Source organism: Crinia signifera, chromosome 7, assembly GCF_055691185.1.
Source record: "Crinia signifera chromosome 7, ASM5569118v1, whole genome shotgun sequence".
NCBI lineage: Eukaryota > Metazoa > Chordata > Amphibia > Anura > Myobatrachidae > Crinia > Crinia signifera.
The window spans coordinates 180747384-180767879 of record NC_139223.1 but is presented as its reverse complement, the minus strand read 5'-3'; the positions used below and the strand labels follow the sequence as shown (position 1 = coordinate 180767879).

General features: G+C 53.1%; 1 long non-coding RNA gene across 2 annotated transcripts in view; it reads left to right on the top strand.

The window, feature by feature from the left end:
- The first annotated feature begins 12171 nt into the window (after nucleotides 1–12171).
- Nucleotides 12172–20496, top strand: part of LOC146019648 (uncharacterized) — a 29528-nt gene continuing 21203 nt past the window's right edge. For both annotated transcript variants that reach the window (XR_014450635.1, XR_014450634.1), the window contains exon 1: nucleotides 12172–12448. This is a non-coding gene — a long non-coding RNA (uncharacterized LOC146019648). The remainder of the gene's footprint in view (nucleotides 12449–20496) is intronic.

The window sequence follows — 20496 nt, the reverse complement described above, 5'->3', positions numbered from 1 at the left end:
CTTCCTGTGCCCCCGGGGGCCTCCACAGCTTAATCCTGTGGTGTGCACTAGCTTTGCCCTCGCCTGGGAATGGAGACGAGTTGCAGGGATTCCAGGGAGAAATCACTAGCAAGGGGAGGATGGCCGTCCCACTGAGTCCCCCTACAGTGCAACCCAGGAAATGTAGTTTTGGCGGGCCACTCACACTCCCCAAAGAGCACCCGGCAGTGCAACAGAGGAAAACTAAAATTCCCAGAGGGAGGAGCCATCTATCAAAAAATCGGTACAATCGGTACAGTTAGATTTAGCCGGTACAGACCATTAAAAAATGGTATTAGATTTAGCCGGTACAGTTGGAGGGTATGTTAACTTGTTCACACTGCACAACAACCCGGCAATGGATGGGGAAGCCCCTGCTTTTTTTACCGGTTCATAATGCTGAGTTGCCGGGTATAAATGATAGGGGTGTTTCTGAATGGTAGGAAGTTGTACTGTGCCGTGATGCTAACACTTTTGTACAATGCAACTAATCAGATCATCCTTACTCTCTGTACACCGGGCACCAGTTCCAGACAGCGGCGGTGCCTACCGACAGCAGAGATGAGATGGGCACCTCCGTGTACCGTAAAGCACATGGTTCGGATCTCTGCGCCTCCTTCATCCCACGATATTCACCTTGCCTATCCTGTGCATTGTCATAGGTGACAGCTTTATAGCCATCCCTGTCCTTAGTATTACGGTGTCAGGACGTGACTCTATTACATGTGACAGAAGACCTCCCATGTGCAAGGACCTTATACCACCAACATGACGAATGATTTCTTTACGAGTACAGGCGCAGCTGTTACCGAGAATGAACTGTTGTCTTTTTATGACTTAAACCCTTTTGCAGCCATTATTGTAGACAGGTCGCTTAATAAATGCACTGCAGATGGCTCTGTATTCTGCAGCTATGCCTGTATATTCTTCACACAGGATTTAAAGGGTAATCTACAGCCTGGAATGTGGGCACATAGCTTATGCAGCCTGTTCTTTCCGACAGAGCTGGAAACTTGCGCGTTTCTGAGAACTCTCATGTGGGAGATGTATCAAGCCTTGGCAACCAATCAGCTTCTAACTGCCATTTCATAGGCTAAATCAGAGGTTCTCAAATCAGCAGCAAAGTTCACAAACTTCTCACAAGTTGGTACAGCATTCCAATGGCCCCTACCGTAGCTCACTGCCCCAGCCTATCGCCTGGGCAGCTAGTCCACCACCAGGAGCTCTGGACTGGTCTCCAGAAACCATTTTTAAAGGCAGCTCACAGGTGCAACTCATCGGCTTGGTAAAGTTGATTTCTGAGCTGCAACCAAAACCTTCACTGGATCCCTGTTTAACTGCTGTAGACATGAAGAAACCGTATTCCCTTTTGCCACACCCCCATGTGCCGAACAGGCAGCCACCTCCCAGAAGAGGGGCAGAAAACTAGGTACAGTAACTACAGTATGGTGCAGTCATTATTCATGGACACATTTAAAAGTAAAAGAGTAAATTATATCACTTGTGATTCTGGCCCTTATTCTGATCGGTGCGGCCGGATCCGATTATGCGGCCAGGACCGTGCGTGCGAAACCCCGCCTTCCATACGGATCGCCAACTCCGTCCGTACGCGGTAAGAAGCTGGCCGAACGGACCGCACGTGTATTTTTCACGGAATACGCCTCCTCCATCTAAGGGAACCTCCCCCATCATTCGATGGTCGCAGACCATCGAATGCTTGACCGAGTGCTCCACCAGCTCCCGCAACCTCAGACCACACGGACATTTTTCCGTGCAAAAGCAGGGATCTGGGCGGGCAGCTGACATCCGGCGATGTCATATGTCCGCCCCCTACACGTGCGTCATGGCCGCATTACCATACGTACGCCCAGCGTTTGCATGGGAACGCCCATGAAACGCGGGGCGTATGCATATGGTAATGAGCCCAAATAGCCCTTCACGCCCCTCTCCACCCCCTGTTCGGAGTGTTCACATATCATGCGGGATTTGGCTGTACGCCCCGCTCGCACATGCGCAGAGACGCCTCTGCACATGCGCAGACACAAAACATCGGCGGCCCGAACGCACGCGGATATATCCACACCGACCAGAATAAGGGCCTCTATGAGGAGACCTGAAAAACATGAACTATATGAGAGAGCCTCTCTGGCCCCAAGTGATGCTGTGTACAAAGCAGGAGGGGGCAGCAGGACCTGGGTCCCCTCCAACAAAGAGTACCCCCCTCTGCGCCACTGCCCTTCTCAAGAAATGTCACGATCTGCCCATCAGCCACATGTGCTATGTCTCCAACATCATCAGTTATGAAATTCAATATTTTCCTATCAATTTCCCCATAAGAAAGAGAACCGAGGGCTGATTAAGCTAGAGGTGCCATAAACTGCTGAAGGAATCCCAGATGCCTGCACTTTAAGTTGTGTTTGTTAAGGGGGCTATGATGCTGCAGCAAGTAGCCAATTAGGGAGCAGGGGAGGAGTTACTGCAGTTAGGAATAGCCAGAGGGTCAGGTGATCTGCCTCTCTGGTCCGAATTTCCTGGCTGCAAGGTGTGTTCAGAACCCCCTCCTGTACAACTACTTTGATTCTGTTTGATTTCCTTATATCCCTCATAATCCTCACATCTCCTCTTTCTTTATATATCTTTCTCCTCTCTCTCCCCTATCTCGCTCTTTTCCGGGGTTCTGACAGCCTTCTCTGTCCCTGCAGCGTGCTCCTCAGCAGTACGGCCTAGTTATGCCGCGCCCACGTAGATCGCGCAACCCACCCGCCCGTTACCTGGATCAGGGCTCCCCCTCTGATCCTGCCCCGGCTGGCGGCGAGTCGGCTGGGCGGGGAGGCAGAGCGGCGGTGAGACCGGGTGCGCGGCGGGGCGCAAGGGGGGCCGCGTCATCGGCTGATGACGCGGTCACCCGCGGCGTTAGGCCGCGACCGCGCAGGGTGGTTAGTGCGCCCGCCGGGGGTAGCGGAGGCTCCCCTGGGGGCAGCGCGGGTCCCAGGAGAGGCACCAGGTCGAGGGGGAGTTCAGCAGGGCACGCGATAGGCGCTCCCACAGTGCGGCAAGATGGCCGCCGGGCTACAGCAGCGCGCAGCGTTCCACAGCAGGCCCAGAGTGCTCGCACTCCCCCAGCATCCAGGAGACCGGCGGGGAGGGGGGCGCAGGGAGCTCCTGCCATTATCAGCGTAGCGCTTGATGGAGCTACAGCTCCACTGCCAGCAACCCCACGGCGCCTGCCGGCGGGGCCCCCCATGACTCCCCTGCAGAGAGCTAGAAGAAGGTGGCTCAGCAGGGCCCGCCTGTTGCCACAGGGCCATAGGCCATCACAGGGTGTGGAGTCTAACATCGGTGCTCCAGCCCCTCCCCCTGCGCAGACGTCTTCACCGGCTGTTGACATGGCTGTGGTGCGACAGCTAGTGGCTATGCTGACACCGCAGGCGGGTCAGCTGCCGGCACCACCCACCGGGACAGGACCGGGGTCCCTTCCCCCCGCTATCCCTTCTGCTGGTAGTATGGCTGACGGAGGGCCTGCGGCTCACGTGATGGCCGCCCTTGGTTTTTCACCCGCGGCAACGGGTTCCATTCCTTCCGCGGTCCCGGGCCCAGCAGTGACACCGCAACGGCTGGCGGGTGTCGAGGCAGCAGGGCCGACAGAGGTGGCCGGTCCTTCGGGGTCCACAGGAGCGTCCACAGCAGGAGCTGTTCCAGGTGGGTCCTCTAGCACACACAAAAAGCGCAGGCGTAGACGTTCCCATACCTCCTCGTCATCGGGGTCCGAATCAGTGACGTCCGGTGAGGAAGGGGGTCATAGGTCCAGACGCAGGCACCGCCGTTCTGGGAGACGCCGCAGGCGATCCCAGTCCTCTAGCGGTGACTCAGGCTCCCCGCTGTTCCCCAAGGGGCAGGTAGTACATTGCGAAAATACCGCGGTGCTGAGAGGCCTGCGGCGTAGCGTCAGGGACCGCATCAGGGAGGGCAAGTACGTGAGCTTTTTCACCATGACTGCCCAAGATGAGAAAGATTATCGCGCAGCGAAGCGCAGAGGGGGCATAGGGGAGGCTGCTTATTGCACATACCAGAGGTGGCAAGTGGGACTATTCATGTTCGCGGCTTGCTATTTGGAAACCAGGCCCCAGGAACATATGAATGTGATAAGGTACATTCACATGATGCATGCCATGTACATGGATGATGGCGAGAGCGTATGGCGGGCCTATGATGAGCAATTCCGGCGAAAGCAGTCGGGTTGCGAGATCATGGCTCTCGGGGCCAAGGATGTCGAGATCTGGATGGGTAAGAAGCCATCGGCTTCGACCACCGCGACTGCTGCATCCGCGGCCCCGGCAGCGCCGGCGGTCCCGCGCAGGGGCCCTTCGTCCTTTCGCGGGGGCGCAGGTGGAGGGCAGGCAGCGGGGAGATGCTTTGCTTTTAATGGGGCAGGATGCGCGGCGGGTGCTCGCTGCAGATTTAAACATCAATGCTCCAAGTGCTGGGGAGGGCACTCGGTCAAGGACTGCCCACGCTCCAAGCAAGCAGGCGGGGCTGCCAGGAATAATGCCGGAGCAGCCCCGGCTCCAGCCCCTCCTCAGTAAGGCTCCTTCTCCGGTGAGGGGTGACCGCCTGGCCGCTTGGCTGGAGCGGTACCCCCTCAGGGAGGAGGCACAGTTTCTGGCCACAGGTTTCTCGCAAGGATTCCGTCTCCCCATCCGTGGAGAGGTGGCATCTGGGTGTCCTAGAAACCTGAAATCTGCCATCGATATGCCCCACGTAGTCCTAGAGAAGGTGGCAAAGGAAGTAAGCCTAGGGAGGATGGTGGGCCCATTTCCTGAACCCCCGGTTCAGAATTTGGTCCTGTCCCCGGTGGGGGTGGTGCCCAAGAAAGAGCAGGGCAAGTTCCGTCTGATACAACACCTATCCCACCCCCCGGGGCTATCAGTGAATGACGCAATTCCGGCGGAGTTGTGTCATGTACGATACCAATCCTTTGAAGAGGCTTTGACGATAGTGCGCAGCTTTGGGAAACGGGCGCTGCTGGCCAAGGTGGACGTGGAGTCAGCTTTTAGATTACTCCCCCTGCACCCCGACTCCTTTCGGTTCATGGGGTTCAAGCTGCCTTCCGGGTTTTACGTGGATCGTTGCTTGCCCATGGGCTGTTCAGTGTCCTGCGCCTACTTCGAATGCTTTAGCAGCTTCCTGCATTGGTGTGTCACGGAGAGCTCGGGCGAGACAGGGGTCGCCCATTATCTGGACGACTTCCTGTGCGTTGGCCCGGCTGATTCCCCACGTTGCGGGGCTCTCCTGAACGCAATGCAACAGCTGTTTGGCTACTTCGGAGTCCCCATCGCGGCAGGCAAGACAGAGGGGCCGACTACGTGCCTGTCTTTCCTGGGTATTGAGATTGACACGCAGGCCGGGTGCTGCAGGTTGCCCTCCGATAAGCTTGCACGGCTGCGGGGGGCGATCTCCCAGTCCCTGGCCTCTGGCAAGCTCAGGGTGCGCCAGCTCCAGTCCCTACTGGGACTGTTCCACTTCGCGTGCCGGGTTATCCCCATGGGCCGGGTCTTCTGCCAAAAACTAGAACTCGCCATGTCCGGCCCCAATAGGCCCCAGTTCTTTGTACGCCTGAACGCAGAGCTCAAAAGAGACCTTAGAGTGTGGGAAGTTTTCCTGCGCAAATTCAACGGGGTACTGTTGTGGCCTAGCCCTGCAAGCAACAGTAGGGATTTGCAGCTATACACCGATGCCGCGGGGGGTATTGGTTTCGGCGCGTTCCTGCATGGATCCTGGTGCGCTGCGACATGGCCGGACGAATGGGCGGAGGAAGGGCTCACCAGGAACATGCTACTGCTGGAACTGTTCCCAATAGTGGTGGCCTTAGAACTTTGGGGCTACCGCTTGCGCGATGCCTGCATCACTTTCTGGTGTGATAACCTGGGGGTGGTGCAGGCCATCAATAAGCAGAGCTCGTCTTCGCTGCCGGTAGTACGTTTGTTGGCCCGCCTTGTTTTTGAAATGTTTGCAGATTAACTTGCATTTTGTTGCCAGGCACGTGCCAGGGGTGGACAACTCGATTGCCGATGCCCTGTCCAGACGTGACTGGGCTAGGTTTTGGTCCCTGGCGCCAGGGGCCGAATTGATTGGTGAGCTCTGTCCTCCTTATGTTTGGCAGGTCATCAGGCAGGCATGGAGGAACTAGCCATGCGGGCTATTGCCCCCAGGACGCTGCGTTGTTACCAAGCTGGCTGGCTGGAATGGGAACAATTCAGACTGTCCGCATCCCAAGCAGGTAAGGCCCCGAGTGATGCCATGACGGCTTTTGTGTGGAGTTTGTACTCCGGGGGGCAGTCTGTGTCGGCCGTGAGACGGCTGTTGGCCGGTGTGTCGTTCTTCTCATCGCTGTATGGGAGATCGGACCCCGGCCGGTCTTTTGTGGTGTCTAGAGCCTTGAGGGGCTGGCGCCGCGCTTGCCCTGTGGCTCCGGATAGCAGGCGGCCCATAGACGTGTCCCTGCTGCCTCCTTTATTGGGAGCGGTGAGGGATATCTGTCATTCCGATTATGAGGTCCAGCTGTTTCGCCTGGCATATGCTATGGCTTTCCACGGAGCTTTCAGGGTTGGCGAGCTGGTAGCCCCGTCAAGGCAGCGGCCTTCGCCTCTGTCGATAGAGGACGTGGTGATTCAGGTCGACTTGGTTTGGTGCCGGGTCCGGCGTTCCAAGACGGACCAGGCTGGGAGAGGTCAATGGCTGTCATTGCAGCCGTGCCCGGTGGAAGGGATATGCCCAGTGGCGATGGCAAGTTCCTACGCCCTGTTGCGGCCCGACTGCCCGGGGGCGTGGCTAATGCACTTGGATGGTTCCTCATTGACCAAATACCAGTTCTGCCACGTTTTGGGGCGTGCCCTGGTCTCGCTTGGCCTTGATCCGAGGGAGTTTGGAACACACTCTTTTCGGATTGGGGCGGCCACATCTGCCGCTGCTGGGGGTCAATCCGACGCAGAGATACAGTCTCTGGGTCGATGGCGTTCGGCAGCATTCCGCAGATACATTCGGCCTGGTCTATCTGTCCAACTGCCTGACTGTAGCCGACTGGACGCATAAGTACTCGTCTCACTTTAGCGGGAGTCTTGAGGTGGTCCACTTTCCCCCGGGGGCACAATTCGGCTGAATTACAATTTGACATGGCGTCCTGGATAGTTTACTCCGGGGGTTTTCTGTGCAGTGTGCCTCAAGGTCTGGTCGGCTACGGTTTCTTTCTCTTCTCTCCCTCTCCAGTGTGTTTGATTTGTTGAGAGCGGCGAGATGTGATGGCATGCGTCCTAACCTGTTTACATCTTGCAGGTCGCAGAGACGTCAAGACGGTGTGGGTGATGGGACACTCGTTTGTCCACTGGGCATCGAAAGCGTGTGAAAGTTTGAGTGGGGGTATGCGTGCAAAAGCTCGAATGGTTCGATGGTTGGGAGTGCGTGGCATGCTTTGGGGAGCGTTGCAGGGCCTATTGCTAAGGTCAGTGAGGGACTTTGGAGTCCCTGAGGTGCTAATTTTGCACCTGGGCGGAAACGATCTAGGCCGATGCACTGCCTTAGAGTTGCGGTCAATTATTATCAGGGACCTGCACATTATAGCCCAGACGCTCCCCTGCTGCCGCCTGGTCTGGTCCTCCATGATCCCCAGGCGGGTCTGGAGGACAGCCAGGTCAGGGCCCCGCTTGGATGGCGCACGGAGAAAGGTCAATGCTGCGGTGCAGCGATACCTGTTGGCGAATAGCGGTGGTGTCATCAGGCATGACTCCATCGTCTATAAGCGGGGTTCCCTGTATAGGCCGGACGGTGTCCATTTGAGTCCCGAAGGAATGGAGATATTCCTGGACGACCTGTTTAGAGGTTTTTAGTGAAGTTCTGGTTGTTAGGTAGAAGTGCTGAGCGTTAGGGTGGCGGTGCTGCAGCCTAAGGCTTGGCTTGTGGCGGTAAAGAACGGTCCTTGTTCAAATGCTGATATGAGGATAGTGGGGTGCGCTCTCCCCTCAATGATACGCCACGAGCCCATGCCCCTTGGACAGGGGATGGGCTGCACCATCCGCACGGGTGGGTTGCGTGGGAGAGTTGAACACCAACGCTGTGTGAATGGTGTGATGTCATCTTACCCTTCTTTTCTCTATGACCGTTCTTTAGGGCCGCCACCCTCTTTTATATAAGATCAATATATATAAATAGTTGTCAATAATAAATTTGACATTCATATTGAAACGCCAGCACTTGTGTCTGTCTCTTTATTTTAGTATAAGTTAGTTAAGTTTAGATAAGTTATTAAAGTGGCGGGGCATAAGGATTACCGATGGCAAGTTTAAGAGAACCGAGGGCTGATTAAGCTAGAGGTGCCATAAACTGCTGAAGGAATCCCAGATGCCTGCACTTTAAGTTGTGTTTGTTAAGGGGGCTATGATGCTGCAGCAAGTAGCCAATTAGGGAGCAGGGGAGGAGTTACTGCAGTTAGGAATAGCCAGAGGGTCAGGTGATCTGCCTCTCTGGTCCGAATTTCCCCACCCTCCCTCCCTATTTTTCTATCCTTCTTGGCGGCGGTAAAGAACGGTCCTTGTTCAAATGCTGATATGAGGATAGTGGGGTGCGCTCTCCCCTCAATGATACGCCACGAGCCCATGCCCCTTGGACAGGGGATGGGCTGCACCATCCGCACGGGTGGGTTGCGTGGGAGAGTTGAACACCAACGCTGTGTGAATGGTGTGATGTCATCTTACCCTTCTTTTCTCTATGACCGTTCTTTAGGGCCGCCACCCTCTTTTATATAAGATCAATATATATAAATAGTTGTCAATAATAAATTTGACATTCATATTGAAACGCCAGCACTTGTGTCTGTCTCTTTATTTTAGTATAAGTTAGTTAAGTTTAGATAAGTTATTAAAGTGGCGGGGCATAAGGATTACCGATGGCAAGTTTATAAACTGGAATGCATAACTCCCAAACAACAGGAGTCACAGACCCCAGGACATTCAGTAGGGATCGTCATGTACGTTAAATATGTTTTTTTAATCGAAGCAGTCATTACAAATGTCAGATTGTAGCCTCTGCTGTCATAACTGTGTTGAGGCTGCTAAAGTGTTCAGATTACCACACATCATCGTATCCTTTGCCAGGGAAAAGTAAATGTGTAGCAACGTATTTGTACCGTAAAGGAAGCAAATACATTACAGTCCAGCCAAAGAAATGACAATGATTGCAAAAATATTTAGAATTCCTGATTATTTGATACGTACAAAACTTTTATATGAAAGATTAATAAAAGTTATCTTGAATTCTCTAGTTTTGAGTAAGCGAGCCACACACATAATAAATTGGTTTGAGGGCTGTCACATTCTTGTGATATTAAAAAAACAGAGATTAAGTGTATCCCAGATGCTGCGTTGTAGGGCGAGCGGAGTCATATGTACCACATAGAGCAGGGCGTTTCTCTAATGGGATAATATGTTTTTGGCAGTCGGTGCAGATATTTCCTGCCAGCAACGGCTGCAAATACCCTTTCTAAACTGGAAATAAAAAAGTGTAGGGATGTAGAAAACTGCACTTTGCAACTGCAACAGAAGGGGGGGGGGGGGTTGGACCCTGTTATGGTTATGGGGTAAGAATGGGCAGGATTCCTAATCTCTCTCTCTCTCACGATTAATGTAGTGAGTGTTTGAAGCAGTCCGAGAGGTGAGGAGAGATGGAAGACTCCTCAGTTCATTCTGTTTAGTCTATAACTTCATTTTTAAATGTGGGATTTAACTTGTTAAGAGCCAATTCGTAATAATTCAGATCATCAGATGACAGAATATAACATGGTTTTGAAATGGAGACTACTGATCCCTAATGTTTCACGTCTGCTTCTCCTTGCGCTACACGGGAGCCTCTGGCAGGTTTGTAACACAGAGATGGCTACATAATCTCAGCCGGTAATCAGAATAACTTCTTGCCTTCATGTTACCATCTCCAATGCTATTTAAATTAGAGTTGAGCGGTTCGGATTTATAGAAATCCGAACTTGCCCAAACTTAGGGAATCTGAGATGATCCGTACCGTGGCTCCGGTCTCCCTATCTGCCCCGGATCCCTATTGAGATGCTATTGTCAATGGGCGACTGCCAATGAGTGGTTCACTATAGACATCATCCAACCTGCATTGTATTCCGCACTGTTACCAACGCACACTGATCCCACCCACATTTCTGTGTTCTATTGGTCAATTATTTATTTATATTAATATTTGGCCCTAGTAAACTATTTCCGATTGTATGCTGGACATGAAGCCAAACAAATGTACCTATCTACGAGCATGGAGCACATACAGTATAGTCACACAGCACAGTACATCGCACTGCACTCGTGTTCACTTTACCTCTGACTATATGTGCTCCATGCTCGTAGATAGGTACATTTGTTTGGCATATGTATGCTGTACCATCCTTCATGTCCAGCATACAATCGGAAATAGTTTACTAGGCCAAATATTAAAATAAATAAATAAATGACTAAGCTGATACTTTGAAAATATTAAATAACTAATCTACTAGAAAGACGTATGGACCAGGTTAAAGATACCGGGTTCCCAGCATCCTCCAGCATTCAGACACCCCCAGGAGTTGGGCTGAGCTTGGTACCTCTTGTCCTTGTGGGGGTCACCCTGTCTCCTGTTTCCCAGCATCCTACAGCATTCAGATATATCCCCAGGAGTTGGCTGAGCTTAGTGCCCCTTCTCCTACCCGGGGTCGCTCTGCTTCAAAGTATTCTGCATTCAGATACCCCCAGGAGTTGGCTGAGCTTGGTGCCCCTTCTCCTAGCGGGGGTCGCCCTGCCTCCTGCTTCCCAGTTGTCTGCTGCATTCAGATACCCCCAGGAGTTGGTTGAGCTTAGTGCCTGTTCTCTTAGTGGGGGTCGCCCTGCCTCCTGCATTCAGATACCCCCCAAGAAGTTGTCTGAGCTTGGTGCCCGTTCTCCTAGCCGGGGTCAACCTGCCTCCTGCTTCCCAGCATCCCTCTGCATTCAGATACCCCCAGGAGCTTGCTGAGCTTGGTGCCCCTTCTCTTAGCGGGGGTCACCCTGCCTCCTGCTTCCTTGCATCCTCCTGCATTCAGATACCCCCAAAGCCCCCCCCCCAGGAGTTGTCTGAGCTTGGTGCCCCTTCTCCTAGCGGGGGGTTTCCCTGCCTCCTGCATTCAGATACCCCCAGGAGTTGTCTGAGCTTGGTCCCTCTTCTCCTAGCGGGGGGTTTCCCTGCCTCCTGCATTCAGATACCCCCAGGAGTTGTCTGAGCTTGGTCCCTCTTCTCCTAGCGGGGGGTTTCCCTGCCTCCTGCATTCAGATACACCCAGGAGTTGTCTGAGCTTGGTGCCCCTTCTCCTAGCGGGGGTCGCCCTGCCTCCTGCATTCAGATACCCCCAGGAGTTGTCTGAGCTTGGTGCCCCTTCTCCTAGCGGGGGTCGCCCTGCCTCCTGCATTCAGATACCCCCAGGAGTTGTCTGAGCTTGGTGCCCCTTCTCCTAGCGGGGGGGTTTCCCTGCCTCCTGCATTCAGATACCCCCAGGAGTTGTCTGAGCTTGGTCCCCCTTCTCCTAGTGGGGGGTTTCCCTGCCTCCTGCATTCAGATATCCCCAGGAGTTGTCTGAGCTTGGTGCCCCTTCTCCTAGCGGGGGTCGCCCTGCCTCCTGCTGCTTAACAAATATTTCTGGAGTTTGTAGAAGTAAACACCGTGAATAATAATAATAGGATAAAAAATTCCTGGAATGATTCCACTGATTGGGAAATAGCATGGTTACTGCTGTAAATTACAGAGCTGGTTATATCATCTCAGGGCATGTCTCATGTAACATCTGCCGATGGGACAATTGTGTTCCATTCTCCACATTATAGTCTCCAATTTCTTTTGAAATATGCAGAAGCTGAAACTGGTTCCTTGTAAAATGCATTTACTCAAAACAAGCTCACAGTAGTCATCACATTGTTATCCATGTAGGCAGGGCCGACTCTACCATTAGGCAGCTGCCTAGGGCGCCAGGATCTGGGGGGGGGGGGCACCATGTCCAGAGGCGTAGGGAGGGCGGAGCCACCGGAGCTCATGCTCCGGGCGCCGATTGGTGGAATGGCGCCGCTGGCCCGCCCCCCCCCTCCGCAAATGATCCCTGCAATTATATCATATTCTGCTGACCAATGACCTGCAGTGGAAGGCTGCTTCCGGTCTCTGTAGTCTGCGCAGAGACTGGAACACGAGCAGCAGTGTCAGGGACTGAGGAGGGGGACAGAGGAGGGGGACTGACTGCCTGGCAGGGAGATCGTCACACAGAGGACGAGACTGCAGCATCACAGCTAATGCGCCTCCTTCCACCGCCAGGGCAGTCCGTCTGATACTGCCGACTGCAAAGTGAAGTGCTTCCTGCCCTGAAAGGGTTAAGGTACTGCCTCCCTCCCTCCTCTCTCCTTATCTGTACACCTCTCCTCAGCCCTTGTTTTATGCTTTATTGGGTTCTAGAGGTCGGGGGTTATGTGTCCAGGAGATCTGCTGCTGTACGGCAAGTTATTTATGAATACCTCTGTGCCTGTAGCCATCTCCCAGACAACTACACATACGTAGCTCCTGCACAAGCCAGGCACAGAGGGAGTGGGGTCTGAGAGTTTACATAACAGATCTGCTAAACTGCAGCCTGATCTTTGCAGAGTTAAGAAAATTTACTAGCAGCCAGCAGCACTTGTCAGTGTGATGTCCTCTCTCTTCCCCTTGGAACACTATACCCTCTCTCTGTAAGTAACTTGCTACACTCCCTCCTCCCTGGCTGCAGCAGCGCTCCGTCCCAAGCGCTGGCTGTACTCAGCCTGGGGAGGAGGCTGACTGCTGCTGGCTGCCGCCCTGCTGTGCCTCCTGCCCTCCTCAGTTTGTCACACATGACATCAAGGTGGATTTTAGTTTTTAAGTAAAGTCTTATGGAGCACTTTTTTTTCTTGATTTGGGTGATGAAGCTGGCACCTCTGGAGGGGAAGGGGAGAATGTGTGTTCCTGCCCTATGTTCCCTCCTTCTAAGGGTGGTTGTGCTGTCTCTACCCTATTCTCCCCCCTTCTAAGGGGAGTTGTTATGTTACTGCCCTCTACATCACCCCCTTCCCCCTGTGTAGACTGTCTAGAAGATTCCTGCAGCTGTACACATGGCAGTAGTACAGCTGTTGGAGCCGGCTGCATCAGGATTTTGCTCTCCCCCTGGCAATGAGCAATTTCAGTCCCCCTTGGCATGGAACATGAAGCCCCCCCCCATGGGATCAAGCATGGAGACCCTTGGCATTGAGCATGTAGCTAAGTGGCACTTATGTGTCAAATGTGTAATGGGCATTATGGTTTGTTATATAATATGTAATGTGGCCTTATGTGTAATTGGCATTACGGCATGTGGCTTTATATGTTATGGGTATTACAAAGTTCCCAAAAATATGCAATGCAAATACGGCGTGTGGTATGATAGGCCGTGCCCCCTTTTCACCACGCAAGAGCCCCGCCTACTATAAATTGGGGGGGGGTGCAAAACATGCCCTTGCTCCGGGCACCATGGCACCTAGCTACACCACTGACCATGTCTGCCCATCAAATAATCAAGGATGTCTATGAAGATCCTTGTTGTACATAATGCAGGTGGCTGCTGTGGAACTTCTAAGACCTCACCTCCATACTTTCCCTTGAGGCCATGGAACGCCAATGAAATGCTGGGCGTTCCCATATGGTAATGGGACTGCCCGGCGCCCCCGCCCTTCTTTGCCCCTGCACGCCATGTAGGGTGCCTGCACCCGGCGAACCAAATGTTCACTCTGTGTCTACATATGTGAAGAAACACGCATGCACAGATGCACAACATCAGTCCTCCGTGCGCATGCACGGAGGACCGACGGAATATGAACAAGGCCCTTAGTCCCAAATGTTACAGACTGCAATTTGTGTAACCTGCGCAATTTCACCGATATTGGTGCTAGATTTAAATCGGCAGATAGCTGTTACACAAAACCTGGGTCTGCCTTAAAACTAAGGGGCAGATATGTAACTCAGCGATCACTCACTCCGACCGATAAATCCTGCTCGATCCAATCAGCTCCTGACTGTCCTTTTTCAAATGCATGACAGTTAGGAGCTGATTGACTGGAGCACCATTTATCATTTGTGATGAGTAAGAACAAGATTATCACTTGTTGATAAACCTGCCCCTAAATGCTTACTTAACCCGTCGAGTGTCAACATCTCTGTGAGAGATGTTCAAAATATCCACAACAAATGCCAGCGTCGCTCACATTTGTTATATAAATTTAAATGAAAAAACGGCGGAGGAGGAGGCCATAAGCCCACCAGCGGAGTGCAGGACCGCTCGAGAAGAGAGAAGAGGACGGCGACAGCGAGGAGAACAGCTCTGGCGGCTGCAGAAGAGGCCAGAAGACGCCAGAGTCAAAGAAGGAGACCTCCGACGTCATCTGGCTGAGGAAGAGACGGGCCAGCGGCAGAAGAAAGGAGATGGCGGCCACCAACGGAGAGGCCAGCGAGGGTGGGAAGCATTAGAGCTGAAGAAGCTTCCCCCCCCCACGGCCTCTCCCAACAGCAGGTAGGCGGCCCTTGGGCCCCCTTACCTCCCTCCCTAGACCACGGGGTGTTGGGCACTAGGCCCGTGGGCAAAGTCAGGCTTGTGGGCATTTTAGTCTGGCAATCTGGGTGTTTTAGTGGGCCCTCTTGGCCCCAAGGCCCCATTGTAGGTCGGGCATTAGGCCCGTTAATTAATTAAAGGTCCCCCACTTTCGGGCGCTAGGCCTGGGGGCTAGATAGGTCAGGCCTCTAGGCCTGTGCAGCCGTTTTAGGCCTCCTTAAGGCCCATCAATCATTGTAGGCCTCATAAGCCTCTCAGCCATTTAAGGGTTTGTACGCTTCATTTAGGCCTCTTAGCTCCTGATTTGCTGCTAGGCGGCCAATGGAATCATCCGGAGGAGAGACGCGGAAGATGAACATCTCTGCGCCTCTCCAGTCCGTGAGCGGGTACCAGCCGGGAGCAGCGCGTCTGCCGGAGAAGATGCCAGGGTCGTCGCCGGGGACCAGGTGAGTAGGATTTCCTTCCTCAGGTACCCCTTTTGGATTACTTCGGATCCTGGACCCCGGAGACATCAGCCCTGGAGCCCAGGACCCTGGACCAGCCCCGGAACCAGGACCAAGGCCCCGGAACCGGACTCTTCAGCCCAGGAGCCCCGGATCCAGGGACCGACCTACGGGCTCAAGGTAGGTAAGTATCAGTATGTGTGGGCTGTGGATGTATTAAACTTTTATTTTTCTGGGTGTCAGTGTGTGCTTTATTTAACTATTTTTTGTACTGTGGAACTACAAGAGCCAGCGGGCCCTTTAATGCCCCGCATGCTGGGACTTGTGGTTCTCCAAGTCCCAGCATGCGGGGTAGGCTTGCTGGGACTCATAGTTCTACAGTATAAGACAATAGTTTTTATTATTTTTTTTTACACTTTTCATCAGCCCAATGCCCACCGCCCAGGGGCATCGGGGACAGCCCCGGACTTTCAGCATGGGCTGGTAAGTCCTGGAGGGGGGGACCCCTTCATTGCCATGCGATGCAACGCGATGTTTGCCCCCTATGCGATGAAAGATCGTATAAGCACCATAAAGGGTGCTTTTAAGCACCCTAATGGGTGCTTACAATGTGAAATGCACCCCCACGCCACCCCCCCACTATAAACGTGAACCCGAAGCGTGGCGAGTGAAGCGTGGCGAGTGTAGCGAGCCCGCGAGGGGCGGCGGTACGCGTCCTCCGACCTTTTCATACCCCCACTATCCACATCGGCGTGGAGTTGAGAATAGAAAGTGTGGCGAGCGCAGCGAGCCACCGAGCCCGAAGCGTGGCGAGCGCAGCGAGCCCCGCAAGGGGACGCGGATATCCCCTCGCGGGCTTCACAGGTATCCGCGTCCGCTCGCCACGCTTCGGGCTCGGTGGCTCGCTGCGCTCGCCACACTTTCTATTCTCAACTCCACGCCGACGTGGATAGTGGGGGTATGAAAAGGTCGGAGGACGCGTACCGCCGCCCCTCGCGGGCTCGCTGCGCTCGCCACGCTTCGGGTTGACGTTTATAGTGGGGGGGTGGCGTGGGGGTTCATTTCACATTGTAGGCACCCATTAGTGTGCTTATACAATGTTTCATCGCATCGCATTGTATGGCATTGTATGCCATGTACAATGTCATACAATTAAAAAATTGTATGACATTGTACAGTATAGCGCGATATCGCGTCGCATCGCATACCATCGCATGCCTTATGGTATGCGATGCGATGGGCGCCGCCAAAATACACAAGTACCTTTTTTTTTTTTTTACAATTTTTTTACAACAGAACCATGCACAGATCTCAATGATCTGTGCATGTTTCTGACAAAATCGCCAGTCAGAACCTGGTCTATTTTTTTTGCGATTTTTAGTAACCTTTACTAAAAATCGCAATCCATTAAATATGCGAGTTCTATACTTTTTAATGGGAAAACATCTGGATGCGATTTTTAGTCTAAAAACGTCCGTTTTTGCGAAAAAAATCGCAAATATAAAAAAACCGCACCCTATTAAATTTCGCCCAATGTGTCTATAGGTGTGTGATTTGAACCCACCCCTCCCGCAGCCTAACCCCCACTGACTGCACATCATCTACCCTCCTGCCCCACTAGCTACAAATCATCTACCCTCCTGCCCCACTAGCTACAAATCATCTACCCTCCTACCCCACTAGCTACAAATCATCTACCCTCCTGCCACATTGACTGCACATCATCTACCCTCCTGCCACACTGACTGCACATCATCTACCCTCCTGCCACACTGACTGCACATCATCTACCCTCCTGCCCCACTGACTGCACATCATCTACCCTTCTGCCCCACTGACTGCACATCATCTACCCTCCTGCCCCATTGACTGCACATCATCTACCCTCCTGCCACACTGAATGCACATCATCTACCCTCCTGTCCCACTTACTACACATCATCCTCCCTTCACTGCACCCTGCTCACAGCCAGCCTACAGGCTGCCCTCAGGAAAAAAGCACGGCAACGTCACCCGCCACTCCCCTACCACAGTATGGACCTCCACAACCCACCAAAGCGGCCCTCAACACCCACACTACCCTCGCACACGCCCCTACCTCATCCGACACTCCCACACCCAGGGCAGCCGAGAGGAATGCCGGGCCCCGGTAAAATATTGGGGGTGTGGTCTAAGAGTGGGGGTGTGGCCACCTCCCACACTTAGGCCACGCCCCAAAATGTTAAGAGGAGGGTGAAAGAAAACTCTAAACTAAGCAGCAGCAGCAGCACACACCTACAGCATGTGCAGTGCTGACAGTAGGCTCAGCATGACCCTCACGCTGTCAGTGAGATGCTCATGCTGAGCCTGCTATCAGCATACCTCCCAACTGTCACGATTTTAGAGGGACAGTCCCGATTTTCGGGTCCTGTCCCGCTGTCCCACCCGCGGCAGGCATTGTCCCGCTGCGGGGGGTGGCAGTTGGGAGACCCCCCAATGTAGTAGAATAGACGCTGTGCGCATGCGCACAGCGTCTAATCTCGTATGAAAATGAGGTCGCGCCGCGCGAGTGTCCCTATTTCCTCCGGACAGAAGTTGGGAGGTATGTATCAGCACAGCACATGCTGTAGAAGTGTGTGCTGCTGTTGATACCTGGAAGGGACGGAGGGGGACCTGGGAGGGTCAGACCAGGGCCCCTGCAGGGCCCCTCCAGCAAGCCTGGGCCCGGGTAATTAGTACCCGCCCCCCCCCCCTCTCGGCTGCCCTGCCCACACCAACAGCACCCCCATCAGCACCCCTACCCCACCCGCAGCACACTCGCACAGCCTCTCCCACCACTTGCGCCTACCCTGCACCTTAGCCAAACACAACTGCAGTACCCCCGCACACAACACTTCCCCACCCATGCCATCCCTGCACACACCAGCCACACACCCGCTCCTCCCCAACCTCCCTAACACTGCACCGCAAACACACCTACTGTGCACGCAGTACGCCCACACCCACCCACTAATCAAACACACATGACACTCACCCACCTGCAGTACCCCTGCAACCACCCCTCGCCCACCCACAACACCACCACACCAGCCCCAGCCACAGCACCCCCGCAAGTGCTACTCCACCACCCGCAGCACACCCGCACCCACCCCTCCCACACCCACAACATCAACGTACACTCTCCAACACCTGCGCCAACCCCGCACCCACCGCTCTCCCACCCACCCTATTAATGCACCCACAGCACCCCCGCACCCGGACCTCCTCAACTCACAGTACCCCCCAACCCAGCCAAACCAACACCGCACCCACACATTCGCAGTACACACGCACCCATATCTACCACACCACTGTTGTTACCGCACCAAAAGTACCCCCTCAACTGCCCCTCACTCAACCGGTGCACCCCACCAACCCACACCACCCACACGAGGCACCCCCGCAACTCCTCCACACGTAGCATCCCTGCATCCGCCATTCCGCCACCCACGCCACCCACGCCACCGCTAATCAACCTTTTTCTTGTGTTGACCTTTTCACTTTCAACCTAATACTGTCGAAATAATAATCCACATACGGGGTAGGCAGAGAGATCTGAGCTGAGGAACGGATAGCCTCCAATCCCAGAAATTCGGGTGGGTTTGGTTTCCTTGGAAAGCGAACTGCTCAGGCCTGGCTAGTACACAGGTGGGGGAATAGATTGCCAACCACTGCCCTACAGCTGGGTAATAATGATCCATGTAAATACATTGCACCTCAGTACAAATACAATGACATTACAGAAGCGTGCGAAGCTATGCACTAGGAGTCCTGTAATTAGGCCGTTGTGATGGCTTGTCCTGCTGGTAACTGTATAGGGCAGGAGGGGCGCAGTGCAGATGGTACATTATTATTAGGACATAACCAGATGTGACACTTAGACAACAGGATGTGGGATGACTCTGTTACTGTGACATATGAATCACAGACAGTCAGGAGACTCTTCTGTAAGGTACAGTAGTCTGTTGTATCCAACCAGAGGATGAGCTATGTTGTGTTCGGACCTTGTGTTTACTGTGTTATACAGATGTGGTTATAGTATTTACAGCACTCTATGTACTGTACATCTGCTTCTATGTCGTGTTTATATATAATGAGTATACAGTATAAGAGACTGATATGTTACCTAAGGTTAGGAGAGCTTATTCATTTATCTTGGAGGTTAGTTATTGTTCAATTAAATAAATCTGTAATTGGAAACTTTTGTTTTTAAGCAACAAGGGTCTATGTAAAGGCTGATTTTCCACAAGGCAACCTAGGCACCTGCATAGGGCCCTGCAGGACACAAGGGGCCCCAAAAAGATATCCCAGCCATCCAAAACGCTCCCAGAGGAGCATTGCGCAACTACCGCGTGACATCATGACATCACAAAGACCTGCTCACACTACCGATGTCCCTTTGATGCTATTTCATAAGATAAAAAGTATCTGCACACACAAAACAATCTCACCCACTGTATGTGGGGATTCAGTATTGAATCCCGGGGGTCGGGATCCCGGCGTTCAGAAGGATTGGTGGAGGTAAGAGGGCCCCAAACAGTATCTTGCCCCATGATGTCTAAATCCGCCTCTGGGTCCAATTATTAAGCCTTGGAGAGAGATAAGATGGAGAGAGATAAAGTCAATCAGCCCCTGACTGTCACTTTACAGTCTGTGTTTGAAAAAATGACAGTTATGGGCTGTTTGGTAGTACATTATCTCCAACCACTATCTCTCACTCCATCTCTTACTATATAGACCCCTTGGTCACAATACAACAATAACCTGCGCACAGTATATGCCTACTCCAATTATATATATATCACTTGGTCCAAGGCTGTGGAAGGTAAATGCTACCCCTCCCCCCCCCCCAACTGTTCCTATTTTTTGGGGGGGGGGGGGGGGGGCCTGTCCCACCTGCGGGCAGCTGTCTTCTGCGGTGGGAGGGCAGTTGGGAGAACTGCCTCCATTTCTGCCACAGCTCCTATTTACCACCACCATACAGTACATCGCTTTGCAAATAAACCCGGTCTGCAACTGCCAGCACAAGGATAGTGAGAACAGCATTGATGTTTTATGCCGGGACTGGTTATTATAAATGTCATACCATAGTCCTGCCATTTACAAGTTCACAGCTAATATAAAATGTGACATCACCCCACTCCTCGGCGCAGGGACGGCAGACAACGGGGAAGTCACTGAAACCACATCAAAGCTTTACGTATATAGAATTTTCTGGATTTATTGTTCTGAAATAAACCCTTTTGCAGACAGTGAAGTGTCTTTAGCAATTGCATACCCTCCAACATGACCCATTCCATTAGGTACAAAATGCTCTATTCCTGGACTTCCCTGCCAGTGGCAGTTACAGAGGTTGGACTCCAGCACAGTCAA